Source organism: Lepidochelys kempii, chromosome 2, assembly GCF_965140285.1.
Source record: "Lepidochelys kempii isolate rLepKem1 chromosome 2, rLepKem1.hap1, whole genome shotgun sequence".
Lineage (NCBI taxonomy): Eukaryota > Metazoa > Chordata > Testudines > Cheloniidae > Lepidochelys > Lepidochelys kempii.
The window spans coordinates 55,944,334-55,968,913 of NC_136381.1; the positions used below are offsets into that span (position 1 = coordinate 55,944,334).

At 39.1% G+C, this 24,580-nt stretch overlaps 1 long non-coding RNA gene across 2 annotated transcripts in view; it reads right to left on the minus strand.

Annotated features, from left to right (window-relative positions):
• Positions 1-1,384: 1,384 nt before the first annotated feature.
• The window catches only part of LOC140905889 (uncharacterized), a 96,343-nt gene continuing 73,147 nt past the window's right edge, over positions 1,385-24,580 (minus strand). The window contains exons 3-4 of one of the 2 annotated variants that reach the window (XR_012156973.1): positions 2,175-2,262; positions 1,385-1,638 (exon numbers count right to left, since the gene is read on the minus strand). This is a non-coding gene — a long non-coding RNA (uncharacterized LOC140905889). Of the gene's footprint in view, positions 1,639-2,174; positions 2,263-10,946; positions 11,469-24,580 lie in introns of those variants that run through there. The other variant, XR_012156974.1, reaches the window with a different exon arrangement.

Below are 24,580 nucleotides of genomic sequence, written 5' to 3' on the forward strand. Positions count from 1 at the left end.
ACAGTTCCCCTCCAACACTGTGATATTCCCCAGCAAGACAGACTTTCTAAGCTGAACTGCTTTGCCTTCTCTTCAGAGGCACTATACAGCATAATTACTACAGTTATAAGTTAGCACACAGCCCTTTCTAAGCAAGCACATTTATTTTTAAGGTAAAGCATTTCAGAGACATCATATTAAAATGAAGAGCCATAGACATGCTAATAAGCTTACCAGAGATCAGCCCAACCCTGAAAAGGGCTCTGGCAGGTGAACGGTCCTTCAAATCCCACCAAGGGATTTTTGTGTGGTTACAAGTACATAACTGCTTTGGCTCAGAACAAGCACCCTCCTCCCAGAGAATCTGTGAGTTCCTTCTTTATACAGTGGTGGTGAGGGGCGTTGATCTGTCCTCATGTAACAAGTGATCAGCAGAGAAAAGGTCCCCTCCTCATCCCCACTTTACTTTAAAAAGTTCACTTTGCTTAAATTAGTCTTTTAAAGATGATAACACTTCCCAGGGTTTACGTTAGTCAGGTCTCCTCCCTAGAGTGGTTACATATAATTCTACAATAATACATACACATTTTCATTCTTAATACAGTGAATTCCTAAGATATTTAAACTTAATTAAATAAGGTTTAATTTAATTCAATAAGGTTTGTTCAGGATATTGCAGGAAATTGCCATATCTGTCACACAGATTTCCTCCAAGGTATTCTCATGAGTTGCTATCTCCTCTTTCTTTTAAGTCTAACCACTGCTGAGTGTGTCATCTAACTAACAACATACAGGAAAACATAGGGTATATCTACACAGCAACTCGACATCGATGGCTGGCCCGTGCCAGCTGACTCAGGCTTGGTTTGTGGGGTTGTTTCATTGCTATGTAGACCTCTGGGCTCAGGTTGGAGCCTGAGCTCTGGGATCCTCCCACCTCACAGGGTCCAAGAGCCTGGGCTCCAGCCTGAGCCTGGAAGTCTACACAGCAGTGAAACAGCTCCGCAGCCGGAGCCCTGTGTGCCCAAGTTAGCTGGCATGGGCCAGCTGCAGGCGTTTAGTTGCTGGGTAGACATATCCAGAGAAGTGACAGCATAGTGATCTTTGTATGTTTTTTGCACTATTTAGTGATGACCTGGGAGATGACTCAATGAGCTAAAGCTCCTCAGATGTTTCTACTACCTTTTGAATAGTCCTCTGGATTCCACATCCTGCTACAGCTGCTGGGTTTGTCTGGGTTTTCATTTAATTTCATTTAACTTCATTCATCCCTATGTTAGAAACACTCCCCCTCAAACTTTGAGTTCATAAACATTCTGATACCATAACTAACAAATGTGGCAGATGTAGGTCAGGTAGGAGCACAAAGTGGGTCCATAGCAATGGCAGACAACATCATATTTTATTAAAAGACAGCAAGTTAGTGAACTCATTGGCAAAATGTCCTATAGGGACACATGTAATGCTGGCTAAACCTCAATAAGTTTAGAGGTTCAAATTCTGACAAGCACCCACAACTTCTCTGAGGCTCTTGGGGTCATCAAATGTTTTAAAAACATGCTCTCTTGTGAAATTTCTGCTCTTTTTGCTTCGAGTCAGTCCAGAAATGCCACAAGAGGTGCTGTCTCTCTCATCAGAACATCTGCTTCTGTCTGTAACCTGGAAGTGGAGAGGGGAATAGAAACACAATAATGAAAATAATAACGGGGGGATTTAACTATACATTTTTGAATCTGCAGAAAAGATCTGTTTCATGTTTCAGGTGAGGATGTAGACTGACTCTTACTATATTTAAACACATTTGCACCTACCTAATTAAAATCTTAGTATTCCAAAACATTAATAAGTATTGTAGCTAATCTGGGCCCAGTTCCTACTCCCACTAAAGTCAACGACAAAACTCTTATTGGTTGTATGGGGGGCAGGATAAATTCTTTTTTTCTGTGTGGAGGAACCTGAACTTGTCACATTGAATGCACTTACAAATTGTTTGCAGGCATATATTTCAACACATCAGCTATTGGTTTTTATAACCCAATCCTGAGGAATAAATCAAGGCGATTTGGGGCCTAATAAATCAAGGCGATTTGGGGCCTAATAAAAAATATTGGAGAATATGAGAATGTAGGATGTGATTTTTAATGTAGCCAAAGGGGGTTAGGCACCCAACTCCCATTGCAATTCAATGTACTCACCTAACTTCCTTAAATCTCTGCTGTAAGGTATCAATATCCATATTTCAAAAGCCTTCGGAGACCATAATGGTGAGTGTGGTCTGAAAGTCTAGACAGAGAGAGACACAGTTAATAGGAATAGAAATAACTGAAGCTATTAAATAAACCTGTTTTCTAGGAATTTCAGTGTTACAGTCAGGATGGTAGAAATATAAGGCACCATTAAAATATGTTCACAGTCACAGAAAAGCTATGAAAACACTATCAAATGGTAAATAATGTTAGTGAAAAGAAATTGCTGAGCTGTATTTCTCACAATAAGCACTAGATGGCCATATGGGCTTTTTCTTGCCTTTGTCATCTTTTAGAAGATAATGATTAGCAAGTCTTCAGGACGACCATAAATAATATTGTATTAGGAAATTCCTCTCAGGACATGTAATCCCTGTTGTGCTGATTGGTGATATAGCAGGAATTATACAATTGTATACTGGAGCTGAGTATTACATACTGTGTCCCACATGAAATCGAGCAGAAATCATTCTTACGAATATCCTAATATGGAGGGAAAAAAAAAGTTTAAAGAAATATCTATAATTAACCTTCCAAGGTACATCTTGTGCTGAGACATGACTGAGAGATAGTTTTATGGCATGAACAAATGTCCATAGCATATTGGTAATCTCTCTCCTGAAAGGCATCTTAGAACATTAACTCCATATCAGGAGCATGGATGCACTATGGTCATTGTAGTTCAAAATTAAGGGCATTCTTAACTGGTTTCATTATGCTTTATCACATTAAGCAGCCTGTATAATAAAACCAGCTTGCCCAACAACTGACAATACAAATTGGTTTTATTTTGAACGTCTCTTTTTTTTTTGTTTTTTCACAAAGACTGAATTCAATTATTTTAAATATTTCAAATGTCTCGCGTGATTATGTACTATGATCTTAAATATAGTTTTTAAAGTTAATTATTTTAAGATTAATTTAACATAACAAGCTGAAATCAAACAATGTCCTACTACTGTATCTAGAATTTCTCATAATGTTCAGTAAAAAGAAAACTGTTCCCTTGAGCACAAGGAAAAAGGTATCTAATCTGACATTTGACCTACTGTTATTTAACTCATAAAAACCAAATGCAAATAAACACCAAATAAAAACTGATTTAAAAATAAGGATGTATATCTATGAGAAGAGGAAATTAATGAAACGTGTTTTTTAAAATTTCTAACACACTGAGGGATAACAGGGAGAAAACCACCATGAGCTAACCTCCTGCTCCACAGAGTTTAAACAAGTCCTCAAGACATTAAGAAAGCACACTCGGTGTTACAGTTGATGGTTTATTTTTTCATGGGGTAACTGAGCTGTAGGGAATACTCAGGGGATGAAATTGGTTCTGCTGCACTTTTTTGTTTCTTTTATAATCAGGAAAAGAAGCATCATAAAATGCCATAACTTTGACCTTAGACTGGTCAGAAGCCTGGCTGCTCTAATTAAAAAGTGAATGTTCCCAATGTTTTACCGAATAAAGCCCTTTTATAACAAATAACCTTTTGATGGGGAAACCACACTGTTTGTACACCAAAAAGTAATTTCAAGGCTTATGTTGAGTCAGGGCCATGGTAAACACATGCTGGAGCTTCTTGCCCTTCCCCTCTCTTTACCAAAGAATCAAAACAGATGTATTTCAACAGCTTGTACAAATATTCTACTGTACATTTAACTATCGTTTGGAGAGACAACATCTCTTCTAATGATACATTTTTAGAAGTACTACACATGCTTACATTCTGGTGCAGTAGTTAAGAACTCCATAAGTAAGGTTGTGACACATTTACCACTATTAACCCAATTTTTTCACCCCTTTGTGTTTAAATTTCACAGAAAATCTCCCTTAGGCCTAAAATGTCTCATACTTATTCTTAAATCAGAGAGAAGCAATTTTTTAAAAGTTTGAGGTTCCTCAGTGGAGTTATTTTTGAGTTAAGAAACTCAAAAAATACATGGCTATAATCTTTTTTGAAGAAACAAACACACAAACAACTAATGCTAGTAATGGCTCTGGTCCTGCTCCAAAAGAAGCTAATGGAAATATCCAAACAGTATCAGTTCCTAGGTGCTGCTGTATTTATCCCAGTAACCAGGACAGTGCCAGTGCATTGTAACAAAGATTTCAATCCTCTGTACCATAGAAACTGCAGCATAGCAACTTGCAAGCCTTAGTAATGTAATATATATTATATTGCATATATTAATATAATGAACAAGCAAACCTATTTGAAATGGCTAGCCATGACTCTAGGTATTTTATACCATTAAAACATATTAATTTTTTTTAAATATATAAAGTTCTGTCTATAGTTTATTGTAATGGATATGTAACCCACACCCCTTCTGGGTGTGGTGTTCTGTCCCATCTAGTGGCACCAAGACCACTTAGAGATTAATGAGTGTGCTCTATACTACAGCCTTAGCTAAAGGCAATATAGCATTTAGCTCATGCAGTAGACAATAGAGGCACATGTATTTAACTGAAAAGTTCCCAGGGTTGATGCCGACAACTGGGGGTCTGTTGGTGTTACAAGTGCGGGCTGGTCCTTGTTATATTCAGCCCTGGGTTACACCAGAAAGAGCAAATACACCTCTCCATACCAGCACAGCTCCATCAGCTGATTTGGAAGAGCTCTATTTCTTTGTACCACATTTGAGGAGATGCTGGGATCTCCTGGAACTTGTGCTCTGGGAGGGCAATAACCAAGGACTGGGATTATAGTTAACCTCTGTGCAGAGGTGCCAGGGAACTAAAGGGTAATGCTGCATGTGTTCTTTCTCTACTCGTGCTCCTTTGCAGTGCATGGCAAAGTATGACATTTCAAGCCCCGTTCCACAGACATTCCCCCATTTGAATTGAATGAGACTACACTTGTGTGTAAAGTTATGGACAACTTATAGGTAAGCATTTGCAGAACAGGACTTACAGGCAAGGAACTATCACTATACATGGAATGTTATCTGTGCTCCTAAACTCCACTCAGTGGTGGGACGTCAGCCTTTCAGCTTGTAGTCCTCATTCATTGTAAATGTTGATATAATACATTGGGGATGCATGCAGACTTGTACTTTCACTGGGATCAGAAAGACCCAGAAAAAAATGATCCAGAAAATAACTAAAGAACAAGAAGGATTGTCACTGAAATTATTTTTTTTTCTTTTACGATAAAGTTCTCATCCCCTAGCAAAGGAAATTGAACACAAACTAAATTGTTAAAATAACAGTAAGGACCTTACTTAAACATACACACATATGCATAAAAATCAGAGTTAAGAAATTTGAGACCCTGTTGTTTGACCTTACATGCTATGTTATATGTAATCTTATTTTAATACTTGGAACAATAGTGTTAATTAGGGGCAGCTTGGGAAAATGTAACTACATTTCCTGGCTTATGGGAGACTTAAAATCAAATTCAATATACTTTCAGCTTTGTTTGCCTCTGCATATACTTGAGCTTAATTGATAGAAATGGTACTTTATGAGTTTTGTATATGAAAAGTTTGTACAAAGTAATGTAGTGGATCGCTGAAATACAAATATTTTAGTTACAGGCATTTACTAATGAGTATAGACATACTGTATAAACAAAAAGAAAAGGAGGACTTGTGGCACCTTAGAGACTAACCAATTTATTTGAGCATGAGCTTTCGTGAGCTACAGCTCACTTCATCAGATGTTTACCGTGGAAACTGCAGCAGACTTTATATACACACAGAAATCATGAAACAATACCTCCTCCCACCCCACTGTCCTGCTGGTAATAGCTTATCTAAAGTGATCAACAGGTGGGCCATTTCCAGCACAAATCCAGGTTTTCTCACCCTCCACCCCCCGACACAAATTCACTCTCCTGCTGGTGCTAGCCCATCCAAAGTGACAACTCTTTACATAATCAAGTCGGGCTATTTCCTGCATAGATCAAGGTTTTCTCACATCCCCCCCACCCCCATACACACACAAACTCACTCTCCTGCTGGTAATAGCTCATCTAAACTGACCATTCTCCAGGTTTAAATCCAAGTTAAACCAGAACATCTGGGGGGGGGGGGGTAGGAAAAAACAAGAGGAAACAGGCTACCTTGCATAATGACTTAGCCACTCCCAGTCTCTATTTAAGCCTAAATTAATAGTATCCAATTTGCAAATGAATTCCAATTCAGCAGTTTCTCGCTGGAGTCTGGATTTGAAGTTTTTTTGTTTTAAGATAGCGACCTTCATGTCTGTGATTGCGTGACCAGAGAGATTGAAGTGTTCTCCGACTGGTTTATGAATGTTATAATTCTTGACATCTGATTTGTGTCCATTTATTCTTTTACGTAGAGACTGTCCAGTTTGACCAATGTACATGGCAGAGGGGCATTGCTGGCACATGATGGACACACAGATTGCAACTACAGAGACTTAACATAAGTAATTATTCACTAAATAGACTTTTATTATAATTTTAGGGCTCAATTCTGCTCACTTTATGTACACTGAATAGTCTCATTGACCAGATTTCTAAAGGTATTTAGGCACCTAAATATGGAGATAAGAGCCTAGTGGGGTTTTCAGGTGTTAGAGACTAACTCCCACTGAAATTAATGTTGCACCAATGCCCTTCTAGGCGGTTTTCAAAAGCCTAATAGGCACCTATCTACACCAGGTGCCTAAGTACCTTTCAAAATCTGGCCCTTAAACTTCAATAATTTCAATGAAACTTGTGCTCATAAGTATTTTGGGCCAATTTTTTAGACGTATTTAGGTGGATAGGAACCTAGTGGAATTTTCAAAAGTGCATCGGCACCTAACTCCCATCAAAATTGATAGAACTTATATGCTTAGGTGTTTTGTTTTTTTTTTAATCTATTTAGGTCTAGCCGCATCATTAGGTACCTAAACACTTTTAAAAATCTAGCCCTTCGGAACTTATGATAATTTCACCTGTAGACACCTAAATATGGATTTAGGAGCCTAAATTTATGCTCCTATTTTTGAAAAATTTGGCCAGTATCAGGAAATACCTCCTGAGAGTGAGATCAATAAGACAGTGGAATAGTTTCCCAGCTGAAGTTATGCAATATTTAAAATTATATTGGGCAAAGCACTGTTTTGTAAGGAACAAACCTTTATCGTTAGGGGAATGGACTAACTCTAGAATTTAGAGATGGAAAAGACTGATGAGAGTGGGATAGGAAGATGTCATGGCCAACATTTCTCTTGAATGTTTACATTTGATATCTTCAATATTCTATGTCTCAGTTAGCTGGATATTATATTCTTTGTCCTTACAAGTTAGCAAAAGTGTAAGGGTCCAGTCAAGGTACTGACAGCCTCCTTGAGGTCCATGGAAGTCATCATCTTTTAAGAGGCACTCCGCACCTTGCAAGACTGAACTCTAGGTTAATTAAGGAGAGCAATGGTCATACCACTAAAACAGACTATTGCTAAGGTCAAGTGTACATCATTTCTAATTTGGTATGTTGGGGATACACTGCGAAGGTTTGGGTAGACCCAGACTTAGAGGTAGCCCACAACTCATAATATTTATATACTTCTCACCTTTCTGAAGAAGAGGTCCATTTCTCTTACAGAGCTGTAATGTAATTCCCAGAAACAAAAATGCAGTAGGCAATAGCGCCAGTGATGTTGATTTGGCAGCCTGGTGAGTACATGGGTATAAGGGAAGAGGTTGCAGCAGCAAGTATTTTAATATCCACACATCTTTATATGCTATTGGATTTCACAGGCTATACTGCACATTAAACTTCTGATGTCTTATTATCATGACAAGACAAAAATTGAAAATAGCACAGAACTGCAGGTAATCCATTTTCATGACAAGTTTGCAATGTGAATGAGGAATAGCAAACATGAGCCATTCTCATTACTGTCCCAAGTCTGTAATCTCGTTGTCCTCCATAGATGTCATACCTGGGGCAATCAGCTTAGTTATTTTTTTAAAAGGATCATATTTCATATTTCTAGATGTTCTTGAGCAGTCCAGTTATCAGTTCCAGCTACTTCAAAAGTGAATGTAAACTATTCTTGCCCAGACTGTTCAAGAAATGCTTGTCAACAGTGAATAACAGTTATGAATATTTATGATACATCTAAATACACCAGAAAAATTAAAGCTATTCTGTAAAAGTTAGATTATTCAGATCACATTTTGATGTACATGCAAATAAGTATATATCGATGCTATTGTAAAGCATGGTTTTTTTAATGAATTGCAGAATATACATATAAGCCATAATTAGAACTCTTGGGAGCTTCAATACCTAAATCTAATTTGCTGACATGCCAACCATAAGGTCAAATGAGTCTTTAAAAAAAATCCTCAAGTAACTTGAGGTCAGAGACTTGAATATTTTTTTTCAATTTTATACAATTACATATTCAATGAGACTTTGAGAAAGAAACTTATCACTTTTTTAAAATGACAAAGGTGGCTGCAAACACAAGTAAAACCACTGGCTGATGAGGGGTTTCTCATAAATTAATAGATATTTTAAATGTGGTCTTGGAGTTATTTTTGTCAAAACCCTAAAGAAAAATCAATTTCAGGATAAGAGAGAGAAACCTATAAATTGCTAGCTAGGCCCTGCTTCCGATCACTCTTCTGCACTGACAGTTATGAAGTAAATAATTCTCAAGGACATTTCTCATGCAGCTCTATTCAGTTCATAAAAAATTACTCATTTCCTTCTTGTGGTTGCTGTTTATACAGGTTTGTGTTGATAGTGATAACAACTATGGCTATTGAGTATGTAGATGCCTATGGCTATACTGTACAGTGACCACTTTTTGGCAGAGTTGCTTTTTCTTCTGATTGTGGGATCTCTTACTTCAGAAAACAAAACTTTGCAATGTAATTTTCCTTGATTTCCTGTGTGTTTTGCCTAACAAGTCTCTAGGTAAAGTCTGGAAAATTCTCTTTAGGAAAACATTAAGGAATCTAGGTCAAAAGTCTTTAAAAAAATGGTATTTTCCACAAACAATACCACAGAGGGTTGTAGTTCAATTTAGCAGCTGAAAAGGGAGCTCTGAGGTAAAGCATAGAATGCAATTACACAGAAATACTGCATGTTAACATTCCAATTGCACAACCAATAATTATGCTGAGAAATGCTGAGCTGGCTAAAGTCTAAAAAGATGTCAATAATACAAGTTTAAGATTTGGGATTAACAATAGTTCCAGATAGTGGTAGTGAATAAAAATAATGGACCCTTATGTTGTGTTGTTGAGGTATTCACAGCAGAAGATGTTCTTGATAACACATGGAATCAATTGGGTTTACCATTAATTTATTTATCTGGAATATACCGTGTAAATATCTGACATTCAGAATTCATTCACAGCCCTTTTGAATTTGGCAATTGTCACCAGTTTAGAACTTTAGTTTAATAGTTTTCTTTTTAGCATTTTATTTGTTTTACAAGAGTGCCTGTAGGGTCCAGCCAAGATCAAGTTCCCATTATGTAGGGACTGTACAAACACATAGTAAGAGAGAATCCCTGTCTCAAAGAGCTTACAATTTAAATTGGCAAGACAGACAATAGGTGGACGGAAGGAAGATAGTACTACCCCATTTTACAGGTGGGTAACTGAAGCCAAGAGAGATTAGGTGACTTACCTAAGACCACATAAGAAACTTGTGGCAGAGGGGGAGGCTGAAATGTGGAGACTAGCTCAGAGGTTCGAGCAGCCAGCAAAGCACCCCACAGAGAACACAAACAGTCTGGTAAGTTCTGTAAGGGATGTCTATTGTTTGTATTTTAAGTTTCATGGCTGAACATGTTAGCCAGTTGGGATAAAGACATTGCGAGCACTGTGATCTTCCCCATGTGGTCTTGCAAAATCCATGTATTATTTCATCTTTATTTAAAGGATTTTCTGTACTGTGAATGGTTTTTATTATGAATAAACCCCAATAAAAAGCCAATGATAAAGTTTTAATGAAACCAATTAAAAATAATTATCTTTATATTTGGAAATACATTTAACTAACCAATTGTGGTGGATAATCCTGCCCCACACTAGGCTGGAAAGGGTTAATCCCATACTAAGGACTGAGCAGGTCACACCCTTCTCCCCTGTGGGCATACTCCAAATGGAATCCAGTATAAAAGGGAGCAGCTCAGCTCAGTCCGCCGACTAGAGAGGAGAGAGAATGTATGTTGCAGGCTCCTGTCCAGGAGCTGTCAGAGCCCTAGACCACAGAGACCAGACACGCTGAGACCCAGGTGAATACCCAACTGTCCATGGAAACCCACGAAGGGAAGGAGTCGTCAGGAACTTTGCCTTGCGACTACCCCAGAGAACTAGAGGACCTGCAGACTACAGAGCAGGAAAGTAGGGTAGGAAGTTGCCCAGGGGAACCAGACATTGATCCAGTTGCGGTTCTGCGTACAGAGTCAGTGCGTTTCGGAGGGATCCCCACTGACCCAGTGGCAGCCCACCCCCTTTTTGGCCACTAGGCCATACTGCCCAGTGCTGAAGGGCTGGCCTACTGAATCTGGCCAGTAGGCCATACTGCCCGATGCTAAAGGGCCACCATACAGATGTAGGCCATTAAGCCTTGTTGCCCTGACTCTAAGGACAGACCCTCTGTCTCTGACCATTAGGTCATACCACGTTGAGGAGAAGAGCAGTTATTTGGAGTTGGCCGCAGAGCAATAATGACCCACAGGGGTGTTGGGGTATACCTAGGGCACAACACCAATCTATAAAATAACCAACTATATACAAACTTTTAATGAACACAGCAGTGCAAACAGAACTCCAAGTACAACAGTAAGAACATTTCAAATACACCATTTTGGGTGGGGGGAGAGTGGGGCATAAAGTTACAGGTGAGTTTACACCCTGCCTTTTCTTGTCCACATGGGTTCTGGGATAGAGTGCCATGGCTCAAAATTGTCAGGCGCACTGCAGAGCTCAAAGGAGCTGGACTCCCACATGCAAGTGTCCTCAGTGCCCAGAGGTTGGATCTGAGAGGTGAATGGGAGCCACTGATAGCACTGCTGGGTGTATGTGGCAGTTAGGGGTTGTTGCTGGTTCCAGTAGCTAGCATTGTCCAGGGGCTGAAAGACAAGTCTGGGCCCCAAATTACAGGGCCTGCTGGCCTTGCAGGAGCATGTTTTGCAGGACGGCATTCTGACTGAGGGTGGCATCCATGAGCTGCCTCAGCATCTCTCTCCTTTTCCATGCGCTCCTTCACCATGATGATGTTCTTAGTCACTGCCATGCTTTCCCTGTCCATCTAAAATTTTGGATACAGACCAATAAAGGATCACTGTAATAAACAGAGCATGCTGAAGAATTCTCTACCCTCCCTAAAATTAATCACATTACAATATCACTCAATCATTTCACATTTTGCAAGCTTGGCTGACTTTTACTTTGCTACCCCTGTAGCTATAGATCTAAGGGCAAAGTATTTCAATGGTTAAGGCCCTGACCCAAAGCAGACTGGAATGAATGGGAGACTTTCCATTGCCATCAGTGAGCTTCAGGAAGGCCCATGTTATAACTGTCCTGCCTACTATTTCAGTGTTTCATTTAACACGCTCACAACTTCTTGAGTGAAGCGCAGTTCCTTACTCTAATGTGTAGAAATATCTTTTCAAATCATGGAAATATATATAAGATGAGACACAACTTAGCAGTCTAAAAAGTTTTGACGATCAAGAAGAAATTGTTTTTAGATGGAAATGCTATCCCAAAAACAGTGTGGCTGCCTAATGAGTTCCTTAAGAGTAATTTTGACGGATTCAATTTGATTAAAACCAGCATTGTGAAACTAGCCGCATTGCTGAGATAATCACAGTGGTTGAAAGCTGCAGGCTTCCTGTTAAATTACTGTTCATTATTGTTACATAAAATATTTAGAAAAGGAATGCTGCTGAGCCACAGCATGGACCTGGGAATTCTCTGCAAAGCAAAGGTAAAATTCACCTCACCAACCCACAAATCTCCACCACGGTACTCCTCATTTCTTTATTCCAAAAGTATTTACATTAGCTGCACTGTATTTACTGGACTTGGGTACAATTAGGTATTTTTAAAATGGGTAGGCTGATGTGCTGTTTCGTTGAGCTGGTGTGTGCTGTCAGTATGTGGCTCCAAATAGTACCGAGGCTATTCAGCTAAAGGAAAAACTGACAAAACTCCCAGCAAGACAATTGGGACACTTTTCCATTTCTCTCCTCCTCCCACTGCCATCAGCATAACTGCTTTTTACACATCGTTTCAGGAGCACTGGAAAATTCTCCTCGCATAACTCCTGGCAATTGGATTCTCTGGTTGGTAGCATGGATAATTCTATTTGGATTGTGAACTCTGAGGCACTCAAGAAGATTCTTGTGAGGTGCTGTCAGAAGAATCTAAGGGAGATCTTGTTCTCAAAGAGAAAGTGGGGCAAATGCGACGTAGTACCTGTGATAGGACTAATATGGAAATCTATGTCTCTCAACAAAATATGGTGGGAGGAATAGTTCTCTGGGTGTATTTCAGAGAGTCCTTGTAGCATTGCTATAAATTTGGTTTATGCTTTACAGCAAGGGTGGTGGAGGTGGGAAATAAACTTTCTGGAGTTCTTTTTTTGTAAAAACTTACTGAAAAGAGAATTAGTGGGGGGCAAGTAGAACTTTGAAACGTTACTATGGACCATAAAATAAAGCACCATTCTAGGCCCCAATCCTGTGAATACTTACATATGTACTTGCCTACTGCGAACAGTCCCTTTACCCATGTAATCTGTGGGAGTAGAGAGTGTGCATTAAGAGGGAAGAATCTGACCTTTAGTAAGTATTATTTTAATGACATAATTGAAAAATGGCTATATCTTTAACACCGACATCTCTGACTTTTGTTTATGTCATTTTTTTTTATGGCCCAATCCCATCTCAAGGTTGCAGCAGCAACCCATGCATGACTTTCCTGGAAAACAGAACAAAAGTCCCAGATTTGCAGTCCTGTAGGCCAGCTATCTGAGGTGACAGTCAGGTTAAGTGTATTGTTTTAACAGCTTTAGTCGGAGAGAGAATTGTTTTATTAATAAACACAAAAATAGAAGTTTTTAGCAATTTAAAATGAGAATATTTCTGAAAAACAATCCTTATTCAGGGGGAAAAAGTACACTATCTGTTATACATGGCATATAACCTTAGAAAGGATGCTGTCAGATCAGGCCTGATAAAATATAGTTTATTATTCTTATTTGTTAGATGCCAACACTGTGCTTTTGATAGAACAAACGAAAAGGACACATAAAGATCTTACAGTTTAAACATGCAGACAAGATCAATCAATCCCAAAATGCACTCGGATATCCACAACAAAGATCTATCAAAGTATGCTAGTTATTATTTGAGTGGATGACAGGATTTTTACTGACATGGATTAGCATTAATGGACTTCCTGACGTGAGTTTTAAGAAGGTCACTGAATGAAGAGAAGCAAAATGGCACACAGGGCTAGTTCTAACGGCAGATGGCTGCATGGAGGGTGCAAAGAAGATTATACAAGCCACTGCCTTGCACAGAGATATTAAGTCAAGTCTTCAATTGTACCCTTGCATGCAAAATGGCACCCTCTGTACAGTGTGACTTTGTGTGCACCATATATGCGAGAACATGCTGTGTGGAGAACACCATTTTATTTGTGCAGTTAGGGACCAAACAGCATCATTGCATGTGCACAGCTAGTCCTGGGGCATGAATGCATGCCTTGCATATGATGACGGCATGCCACTGATGCAAGGGTGGTGAGGATTCACAGGTGAAACAAAGGAGCTGATATGAGTTACAAGGGAACAACAATGGAGAATAGGGTTGATGTTGAGGCTGAGAAGGTTGAGCTTGATGTGAAAGGCAAGAGGAAGCCAGTGAAGGGAATCCAAGGGGAGAGTGACAAGGGCCTAGATTCACAAAGGTACTTAGGATTGTGACACTCAGGAACATACTGCGATTCACAAAGCCTGAGTTGGGCACCTAAAATGAATGTGGAGAGACAGACATCTTAAATTGTGATTCATAAATACCAACATGCTTAGGGAGCCACCTAAGCTAGCTAGTGGGAAGAGTATTACCTAAGCCCCACTCCTGTCAGAGCTAGGTGTCTAAATCTGGGCTGCAGAGAGGCACCTATCTCTGCTAGCAATTCTCAACTGCAAACCCTCTTTGGAATGGGCACTGAAAGTATATTTTGCAAGAAGTCAGTGGGGAGGAGGAACTCCATCATCACTTTTATCCCAGTGGCCAAGGTACTCACCTGGGAGGTGGGAGCCCCTCCGGTTCAAGTCACCCCTCCACCTGATGAGAAGGGTGCTCTGCCACCTCTCAGATAAGAGCCCTCGCCATCAGGCTATGGGATATTCTGATGTGGGATTTCCTCAGTCTCTCCTGCTGAAACTGTTCCACTGTGGATAAATCATTGTAATGTTATTGGGGCAGGGAGACTGGATCCTGGTCCCAGGTGAGTGCTCAAACCATCAGGCTACAGAGTCATTCTCATACTTGTTCTCTCTCTGACCCAAAGGGCCAGTGTTTGTCCACAGAGGAACAGCTTCAACACGAGAGAGTGATGGGAGCCCCACATCAAAATATCCCATAGCTCAGTAGCTAGTGCACTCAATAGCGAGGTGGCAGAACTCTGTTCAAATCCCTTCTATCCCCTCAAGAGGAGGGGGGAGTTGAGCCAGAGGCCTCGCACATCCCCAGTGAGTACCCAAATGTTTGGGATAAAAGTTCTGATGGAGGGCCTTCCCACTCCCCTCAGCTGTTTCGTGTGACCCGAGGGGCCTGATACAGTGGATGGTCTCTGAGCACACCTTCTGGATTTCTCCCCTCTCCCGCCACCAGTTAGATATCCAAACACCTATCCTTCTCTGGTTCCTCTGGTTTGTGTTAGGCAGGTGTTAGGTGTTTAGATACCTGGAGTGAGGCAGCAGTGCACATGTCCAGAGGCAGAAACATAAGCACCTACAAAAATTTAGGCGCAAGTTTAGGCACCTACAGTGTTCAGCAGAGAGGAGCAGTGGCTCTGTTTGGGGTTCTTGCTCTGTGTTCCCTGATTTTCAACCTTTGACCTCACTCTCATTCCTATTTTTCTCCTCTGTTGTGCCCACTAATCAATAGTAGCCTGGGATTAGTGGTTCCTTTCTTTTAACTGAGGGGGCAGGTCTTTAGTCTTGGGTAGGCCTCGATCCACCTGACCCAGTGCTTCAAATAGTAGAGAGTGCAGCAGGAGTTCTGTGAATCACAAGGTAACCTAAAACTGGGGCTTAGCCACCCAAGTCTGGGGTTTATGTGAATCCAGGCCATAGTCTTTGTGCTGGATGAGAGATCTGATTTTAGTCACTGGATTCTGGATAGACTCGAGGGGAAGTTTATGGGGGAAAGAGAAGAAAGAAAGAGTAATCCTTGTAGATATTACCAAAATTCTCTGTAGATTTTGATAGTCTCTGGTAACGATCAAGTTATTTGAAGAATCGTGACAGTATAATATAGTTATAGGATGGTTAGCAGATGGTTTCTGTGTCAACAAGGAAGTAAAGTATTTGTTTTGTGTACCCTGTAAAATAAAATAATGCCAAGACATCTAACCTACGGCCACAACATTACTTAGGTAATGTTAGAAAAATGGCAGGGGGTTGTTTTTATTGGCTGCCATCATGGAGTGGTTCATGAAGTTATAATAAATTCTATCCCCAAATGCCTTGAAAAACTGAACTGTGGCTTAATCTAGTTTAAGGCCATTTTTCACTCCTGGTACATGAATTAAAACATTCTTCCAATTAGATAAATCTATTCCTTTTACTTTTCTTATGGAACCATAAGTTATAAACCTCCACTGGTTTTAATAATTAATATTATCTTTGAAAAGCTGCAGGTGAGCAGTCAAATAAAGCCAGTTTTATTAAGAAGAGAATTAATGATCAGTGATTACCACTGTTATAAACTATATGCCTGGGTCTATGCCATAACAACTATCATGTATTAAGTTTCTGTGGTATGACTAAGGCACCTAGTTTAGAAAACAGATTGTTCCCTAGCTATTAATAAACCTGGGGCCACTCTAATTGTTTTTGACTGTCATTACTGTAGTACTGAATGCCTGCTGTGTTACAGTCAATTTCATTTTAAGAACAAAACTACAATTGCTTAACTGAAACCCCAAAAGAAAACAGCAGTTTCAGGCTGAATCTTTGTTCTTAAAAAGTGGATTAAAAGGAAATAGCATGACATTGTACCACAATGGTGTAACAACATAGTGGGTTTACATCTATGTTGTCATGACAGATGAAGAGGATTTTCCCTGTCCAAATTAATGGGGCCAAACGAACTAACCCTTGCTCAGCTGAGTAGTCTAACTGAAGTCAATAAAGCTCCTTGTGTAAAGATTAAATCATGTGAGTAACTGTTGGATTAGGTTCTAAATTTGGGATTTAACAGTTTGCAAGCTTCAGTCTAGGAGAGTGAAGACAGACCAAAGTGTTGTAGCAGGCACTTAGTAGTGCCTGTTATATTTCAGGTTTCAGAGTAACAGCCGTGTTAGTCTGTATTCGCAAAAAGAAAAGGAGTACTTGTGGCACCTTAGAGACGAACCAATTTATTTGAGCATAAGCTTTCATGAGCTACAGCTCACTTCATCGGATGCATACTGTGGAAAGTTTAGAAGATCTTATTATATTATCATACACAATGTAAGGAGAGTGGTCACTTTGGATAACCTATTACCAGCAGGCGAGTGAGTTTGTGTGTGTGGGGGGGGGGGTGAGAAAACCTGGATTTGTGCTGGAAATGGCCCAACTTGATTATCATACACATTGTAAGGAGAGTGGTCACTTTAGATAAGCTATTACCAGCAGGAGAGTGGGGTGGGAGGAGGTATTTTTTCATGCTTTGTGTGTATATAATAAGATCTTCTAAACTTTCCACAGTATGCATCCGATGAAGTGAGCTGTAGCTCACGAAAGCTTATGCTCAAATAAATTGGTTAGTCTCTAAGGTGCCACAAGTACTCCTTTTCTTTTTGTTATATTTCAGATTACAGAACAGTTTTTCATTGTAGTTCCCTATATGAAACTTTCATATTAGGGGCCAGATTCTGATTTCACTTACACGGGTGTAAATCTGGGATGACTCAAATCAACACAGCTGCTTCAGATTTGTGGTCATGTAACTGAGATCACAATCTAGCTTTGCTCTCTGGTGGAAGGGAACATCTGTAGAGATGTTTAAGTTTCAGGAGGCCAGGCTGAACTATTTTTGAATGCATATTTGTATAGTGTTTATCATTGATTTCATTGCTGTCTTCTCTAGATTGTCAAATAAGATTTGGTTTATTAAGGTGCTTTTGGACCATTCCCCCTCCCTGGAGTGGAAGACACACTTTTGAGGACGCCACCAGCAGCCTACTTCTCCACTTCCTGTGGTGTGGGATGTCAGTGGCAAACATCTTTCCTGCTGGGAACCAGGTTTCTTCCTGCAAGATGCTCCCTGTAAATATTCCAATTAGAATGCTGCATTTGATTTCATTTTGTAACAGGACATTTTTAGTGTGATTTAATATTTATTAATTTTATCATCCTACATTGCAACTGCTGGTATTGGTTTAATTAGTTCTCTGAATGTCTGTATGTGAAATATACTTAAGCAAATCATCAAGTCCTGTGTATATTCTGGATTCAAAGGGGAGGATACTAAATGTATGAGTTTTTTGATAGAATGTAAGTCCTGAACTTATATCAAAGTATAAAATAATAAATTATAGAGTCAAAAAAGACTACTCGGATCAACTGTGTTCATCACTTGCATTTAGAAGGATTAAGTCCCTTTATAATTCCTTCTAATGTCTTCTAGATCATGTATACTAAGGCAAAATATCTCTTATGTCTTTGAAGTCCAGGGAGGACTTTTATGCTAGTTTGACTATCAAACTTCATTTTGTATTTGTTGCTATAGCTATATTTTCAACTAACGCTAAAAGCTTGCTTTGTCCACCTGATGCTTAAGGGTTGTGTTACCCTTAAGTGTGTGACCATTGCCCTACATAGTTTCTTTAAAAGGGTTTTTACATATGGTGCACATCTGAATCATCTGTTTACAGAGGTTTCACAGTTTAACCTGCTTAAACCCAAGAGAAACAGAGAGGCATTGTGGTGATGTGTGGCACAGTGTTATCAACTGAAATTTTAATCAAATCAAAGGTCATAGAGTTTCATTCCCTTATACGTATTAATTTATTTGGAAAGGGTGATGTCAGTGCTACGGAGCATGACTGCAGTGTTGAAAAGAAATGTAGATTGAGTGAAATATAATAAACCAACTATGTAACTTAAATATTTACAAATTAAGGGTGAATTTTCAAAGGCATATGATGTTGACTTAACTCTGGTCTCATTGATGGCAATGGTCAAACTCTGCTTGATTTCGATGAGAGCACAGTTAGGATCAATGCTGAGTACTTTTGAAATCCCTATGCTTAGGAATAATTACTACAGTTACTTTATAAATTCAAGCTTTCTGCTTTCCTAATTATTACATTTTTAGTTATTTAGTGCCTCATTGCCCACAATGTAGTTGGTTACTCATTTTCCATCTTCACTCTCATTTAACTAAGGGATAAGTCTGCAAATAGCAATCCATTATTTTCAGTTTTTTAATCTGGGGCTGAAATTTCCCATGCTTGAACTCAACCCAAAAGTGATATTTTGTCAAAAAAATGGTAGTATATTTTGAGGAAATATTAAATCATGCTGTTAAAGATCACACTGTAATGCACACATGCAGGGGGCAAGTGTAAAGACTGAACAAATGTTCATCCTGAAATCTGTGTTTGACTTTTGTACGTTCAACTGTACAACCTTAATTTTATGTTGTCATTGGGTTCTGATCTTGCTGCTGTTAAAGCCAATGGAAACCTTATAATTGATTTCCATGAGAGTCGGTGGATTTAACTGAAGGCAAGATTTGGCCTAATGGGTTAGGAGTGGAATAAGTGTTGGCAACAGTAATCAAATGAATTAGTACTATGCAAAGTGCAAGTAGATAGAATCATCATGCCTAGCATTTTCAGTGCTGTGTATAGACGGTATTAGACAGCAAAAGTGTGTTTATATTTCAACACCCAAATATTAAACATACATAAAAAGATTGCTGCTTTTCTTAGAAGATGACATGTCATTTATTTTCAAAGTTGGTGCATACACACTTTTATGAGGCACTATTTGGGACAATTCACATTTTATTTTTTAGCTATACTCATTTAGTAGAACCATTCTTGGTGTCCAATAGAACACAGAATTATAGGGTTTCCAAACTAATATTTACTTTTCTCCAACATAGATTTAAAAAAAAAATCCTCACAATATTATTGTACAACCTATGATTTAATTGGGGATTGGTCCTGCTTTGAGCAGGGGGTTGGACTAGATGACCTCCTGAGGTCCCTTCCAACCCTGATATTCTACGATTCTATGATTCTATCTCATGTAAAATAAATATTAGGTAATGAGCTACACTGTGGGGTACACCTAACCAAGTTTTATACTAAGAATATATATCTTGGGTCAAGAACTTCATTATAAGGACACCATATGTCAGTAGAGGATTTATTATCGCTTTCATGTTAGGAAAGGTTACAAATCAAGGTCCATCCCCAAAATTTGTTCTCACTTGCTCATAATTTTCTTCAAAATTTTCCTTTTAGAAAAAAGTTTCCATGGTTGATGTAAGCCCAAAGATGAACATTATTTGAAAGTTTGAGCAAAACTGAGTTAGTTTTAGTTAGCTGGAAGAGTACATTTTTCCAAATACATTTTTTCCTCCCACAAGACTTAAAATTAGTCCACATAAATAACACTAAAACAGCTGAATTTAACATCTCAAACTTTGTATGTGGCCTGCCATCAGTGAAGAATAATCATATGAAAACTTTGAAAAAAATCCATCCATCGATTCCCATAGGGCCTGATCCTGCATCACCCAGTGGAAGATGATGAGATTTTTGCCATTGTTTTCAGGTGAAGCAGTCACTCTGTTGTATGTCATTACTCCCAGATAAGGCCTGATCCTGATCCTGCTAAGTTTTAAACAAGCGCTTAACTTTAAGCATGTGTATTCTCACTGAAGTCAACTTTAAGTATTCTAAAAGTCCTATTGACTTCAGTGGGACAACTCATGTGCTTAAAGTTAAGTACCTATGTAAGTGCTCACAGTATTGGAGCCTACATTTGCACATAAGAGCTCTCTTTGTTGTCAAAAAGGAGGCTATGACACACAATAAAGTGGAATGAATGTTTTGAAATGCTTCAATGCCAGAGTCTCTAAATACCACAGACCTTGTAAGTGCAGGTATATCTGGGGGATGTGGTTCAAGTACTTTGTTCCCAACATTGTGCTGCCAGCAGATATCAACTTTTTTTGTCCTTTAGCTTATATAAAAATTCATGTACCATCTTCACATTAACAGAAAAGTGGAGTACTAGACTAGTCAGTCAATCTATCAATTTGCTTTCCTGTTAAACGAGAAGCACTCTCATAACTCTGATCCGGGAAGAAGGTTCCTTAAAAATATAGAGTTTATTGATAGGACAGCACAAGGGTCAGCTTGTATAATTTGAAATGGGGAGTGGAAGTGTAGATCTTTTAGGGGATCAGACTGTACTCTCCCCCAAGTTATTTTTGATAATATCATTCAGTACAATCTGGTGCATTCCAAAGGCAAAAAAAAAAAATTTTTTTTAGAAGAGTTTTTATGAGTATCAGGGACCAACTGCTGGTAAGAATAGTTTTTACTATCAAGGGAGTATAAATTCTACTGAAGCCAGTAAAATTGTCCCTATTTTTCTCTTCAATTTAGTGGCAGCATTTTAACAAGTTGCTTCCAGGAACCCCTGCGAGCTCCCTTCAGTCCACCATTCTGTTAAAGCCTTGGATGTATCCAAGCATGGACCACTGAATTTAAAAGAAAGTTATAAGCAATTTAAAATTATCCTTGGTGCATCCTCAGTGTACAATTTCTATTAGTTTTTGAGTTATGTAATTGCCCTATAGCACCATGGAGTTGCTTAATAATAAATTTGCCATTCTACAGTGCTCAGGGACGGGATAAGGCTGAGAATAGTAATATATGATAAAACTATATTCAATTGCTTGTTACTTTCTTAGAAAGTTTCCTTTTTGGCCTGTGTTGTTTTTCACATTAAGAGCAAACAGTGCTTGTATTCAATAGTCTTTTTAGTCAAACATCATATAACTTTAACCCCATGGAAACCAGAGCTACCTGGGAGTTGCAGCTCTCTACTCTGCCTCTGCTGCATGCAGCTCCCTCTTCTAATATGGAGGGTGACCTTTCTGTCTTCATGTTCAAGGCCCTTCATGGCTATCCCCATGCTACCTGTTATCTCTCACTGTGGAGATGCTGACATGTGCCTCTGATTTGTCAATTATGCCAGCTTTCGTTCTCCACTTATTACATTTTCCCACAAGCACCTTTGTGCTTTCTCTCATGCATGGTAGAAGTTCCAGTAAATTTACAAAGGGCCACCTCACTGTCCTCGTATAAATCCCTCCTTAAAACTTTCCACTGCTGTGATGCCTATAAAAGGGTTTGACAATGGTTAGGCAATTGATATCCTGAGACCACTGCAGATCATTCTGACCAACATTGTCTCATTGTGCTCTGCTACCTGTCTGTATCCTCCTGGTGTCTTGTCCCAAACTTAGATTGTAAACTGAGCTGTGCAGAAAAAGGGAACGTTGTTTCAGATTTTGATATTTTTGAAATTTGGTTTTGTTCAGCATCTGAATGAAAACCAAAAATTTCAAGTTTTCCAGGAAACAGAATGGAGCCCTGGCTCCAGAATGGTCCACTTAGTGAGCTACCCACAGTCACAGCCTTTGGAAGCTCTGGAATTCCTAACTCTGGGGCAATCCAAATACTGGACTGTGTAAGAGCTATGGATCCTGGAAGCCCTGGGGTCTCTGAATCCAAGGCAGTATGAGGGCTTCCGTGAGCTGGCAGGAAATGAGTCAGGTTTCCAATGATAATCTGGGTTCCAGAGGAACTTTGTTGAAAATGAATCACCTCGGCAAAAACCTTAGATTTTAAACAGATCAGCACATTTTGACAATGTTTAGTCAGAATTTCTCAGACCAGCTCTTGTAGTAGGAACTGTGTTTTATGTTTGTGCAGTGTGTTGCAAAGTAGAGTGGTTCTTTGTTCATGACTGAGGCTTACAGCGATTACCTGTCATATCTCAAATAAATAATTTTAACCTCTGCAGCCATGCCCCACATCCTTACATAATAATAGCTGCTCCCAACACAACCTAAAAGTGACATTTCCTGGGAAGGTTGAGAAGAATTTGTTGTATACTTTTTGCATGTTGCAGTGATACATCATGTTTGCGCATGCACAAGTAAGAGAAAACACAAGGGAGTAACTGGCAGGTATTGAATGGGAGCTGACGTTATGCTGCCCAATTCTGAGGCACTTTAAATTATGAATCTTAATGTCTGCCTTATTTATAAGCAGCGGATAAGAGGTATCTCATAGGCATGTTGAGGAACTTGACTTATTAATGTCTAAGATGCTTTGAAGCCTTTGGAGGAAAGTTGCTAGAGAGGACAGATGACTATCATCATGCCTAGCTATGTAGATAAAATGTTCTCTTTGCTAAGATAAGAAGGATTACTTATAAAGGGAAATACCTCTTACCTACCAAGTAAAATATAAAAGAAAACGTTGGGAGCAGATTGGCAGTTGGGAAGGAGGCATATACTGACTCTGTAACGGGATTCCTCTAGGCTGGGGAACCCCCAGCAGGGGCTTGTGGATGGCTTTCATTTCAAGTGGAGAGAAATGAGGCAGAGAATCTTCCTCATCAGCTATTCCCACTGGACAGTCATGAAGACATTATGAATAGCCAGGGTATATAGCCCTTCAGATGTATTGTAGTGGTCTAACGTTGTGGACGTCTTACTGTTTCTTAATCTTTCACTGGTCTGAGTAATAGTAAGAGCACACATAACTTTTTAGTTTAAGAGTTGAATTAGTGTCAGGATCAGAACTGCATTCCTTGTGCAGTTAAAACTTACATTTAATTTGTGGTACTTCGGTGCTGAAGGAATACCATATTAGCTCCAATGATGATAAAATTTGGACAGCTGGCAGATAAGGTTGAGGGCATAGAATTACATACTGATAGGTTAGAGAAATGAACTGAGGGAGGGGCAAGGAGAGGAATTACAGGCCAAGGAGGCAAAAATTGAGAAGGCCTTTACAAATGTTAAATGCATACTAAAAGAAAAGAAAAATCCTCAAGTCAGACTGGAATTCCTGGAAAAAAATCAGATTCAGGCTTATGTGTTGGTAGAGTGGTCCTTCTGCAGGGTGAAGAAGTTGCAAATCCATACAATTGGTGAGGTCAAGGCAAGAAAGAATGGCTTCCAAAGCTGGTGCATTCCAGTGTTATTATAGATACACAATTTGTAGAGTAGATAAAGAATTGGTTATTTGAAAGGATCTAAAAGGAGCTAGCAGAGCTATTATGTTTTGACTGTCAGATCTGAAGGGTACAGACAGTTCTTTCTAAAGCTCAGAAGAAAAAAGGAAGTCAAGTGTAAGAGGAAATCAGATATTTTTTTCCTGCAGTCTGGCCAAACATCCAGTTGAAGGGGCAGAACTTTATTCCAGTAAAGATTTTTTTCCTGCCAAAACTGGAGGTGGCTACCTAGCTCCCAGCCAAACTGAGGATGAATTATGAAAATAAAAAGACAGTATATCTACTGGGACTCTATGAGTCATTTGAAGATCTGTTGCAACATGTTGAAAGCAACTGAATTCAGGAAGATCTGGTTTCTAGCTCATGCTTAGAAGGAACCTGAGGACTTTATGGTTTCCTTTTCCCTGACTCCCAATCAAGTTTTATAGCCCCTATTCCTAGTAAAACAATGTTTTTTTAAGTTTGTATGTTTCATGGGAGTGTTGCCTTTAAGAAGCTATTTTAGTTAAATGGCAGCAGACAGAGTGTTCAGTTTGTGACAGGACTCCATTGTTTAGTTTGAAATTATGTTCTTCATTTGATGGCTTCATGGTATCAACAACTATTCAGCAGGCATATCTTCTTGTGCTCCCCCTCAAAAAAAAAAAAAAAAAAAGAAAAAGAAAAAAAGCAGGCAAAATGCATCTTGAATTGATTTTACAATTTACTAATATTAGATATCAACAGGAAGAGTTTCTTCAACCTGATGTTTATTATTATAGACAAGAGTATGACTTTGGCCCCTAACTGTGAAAACATTGGCTGGCTGGGTCCTTTTGACTATGTCACAGCCATGCACAAACTTCAAAGATGCAGGGGTA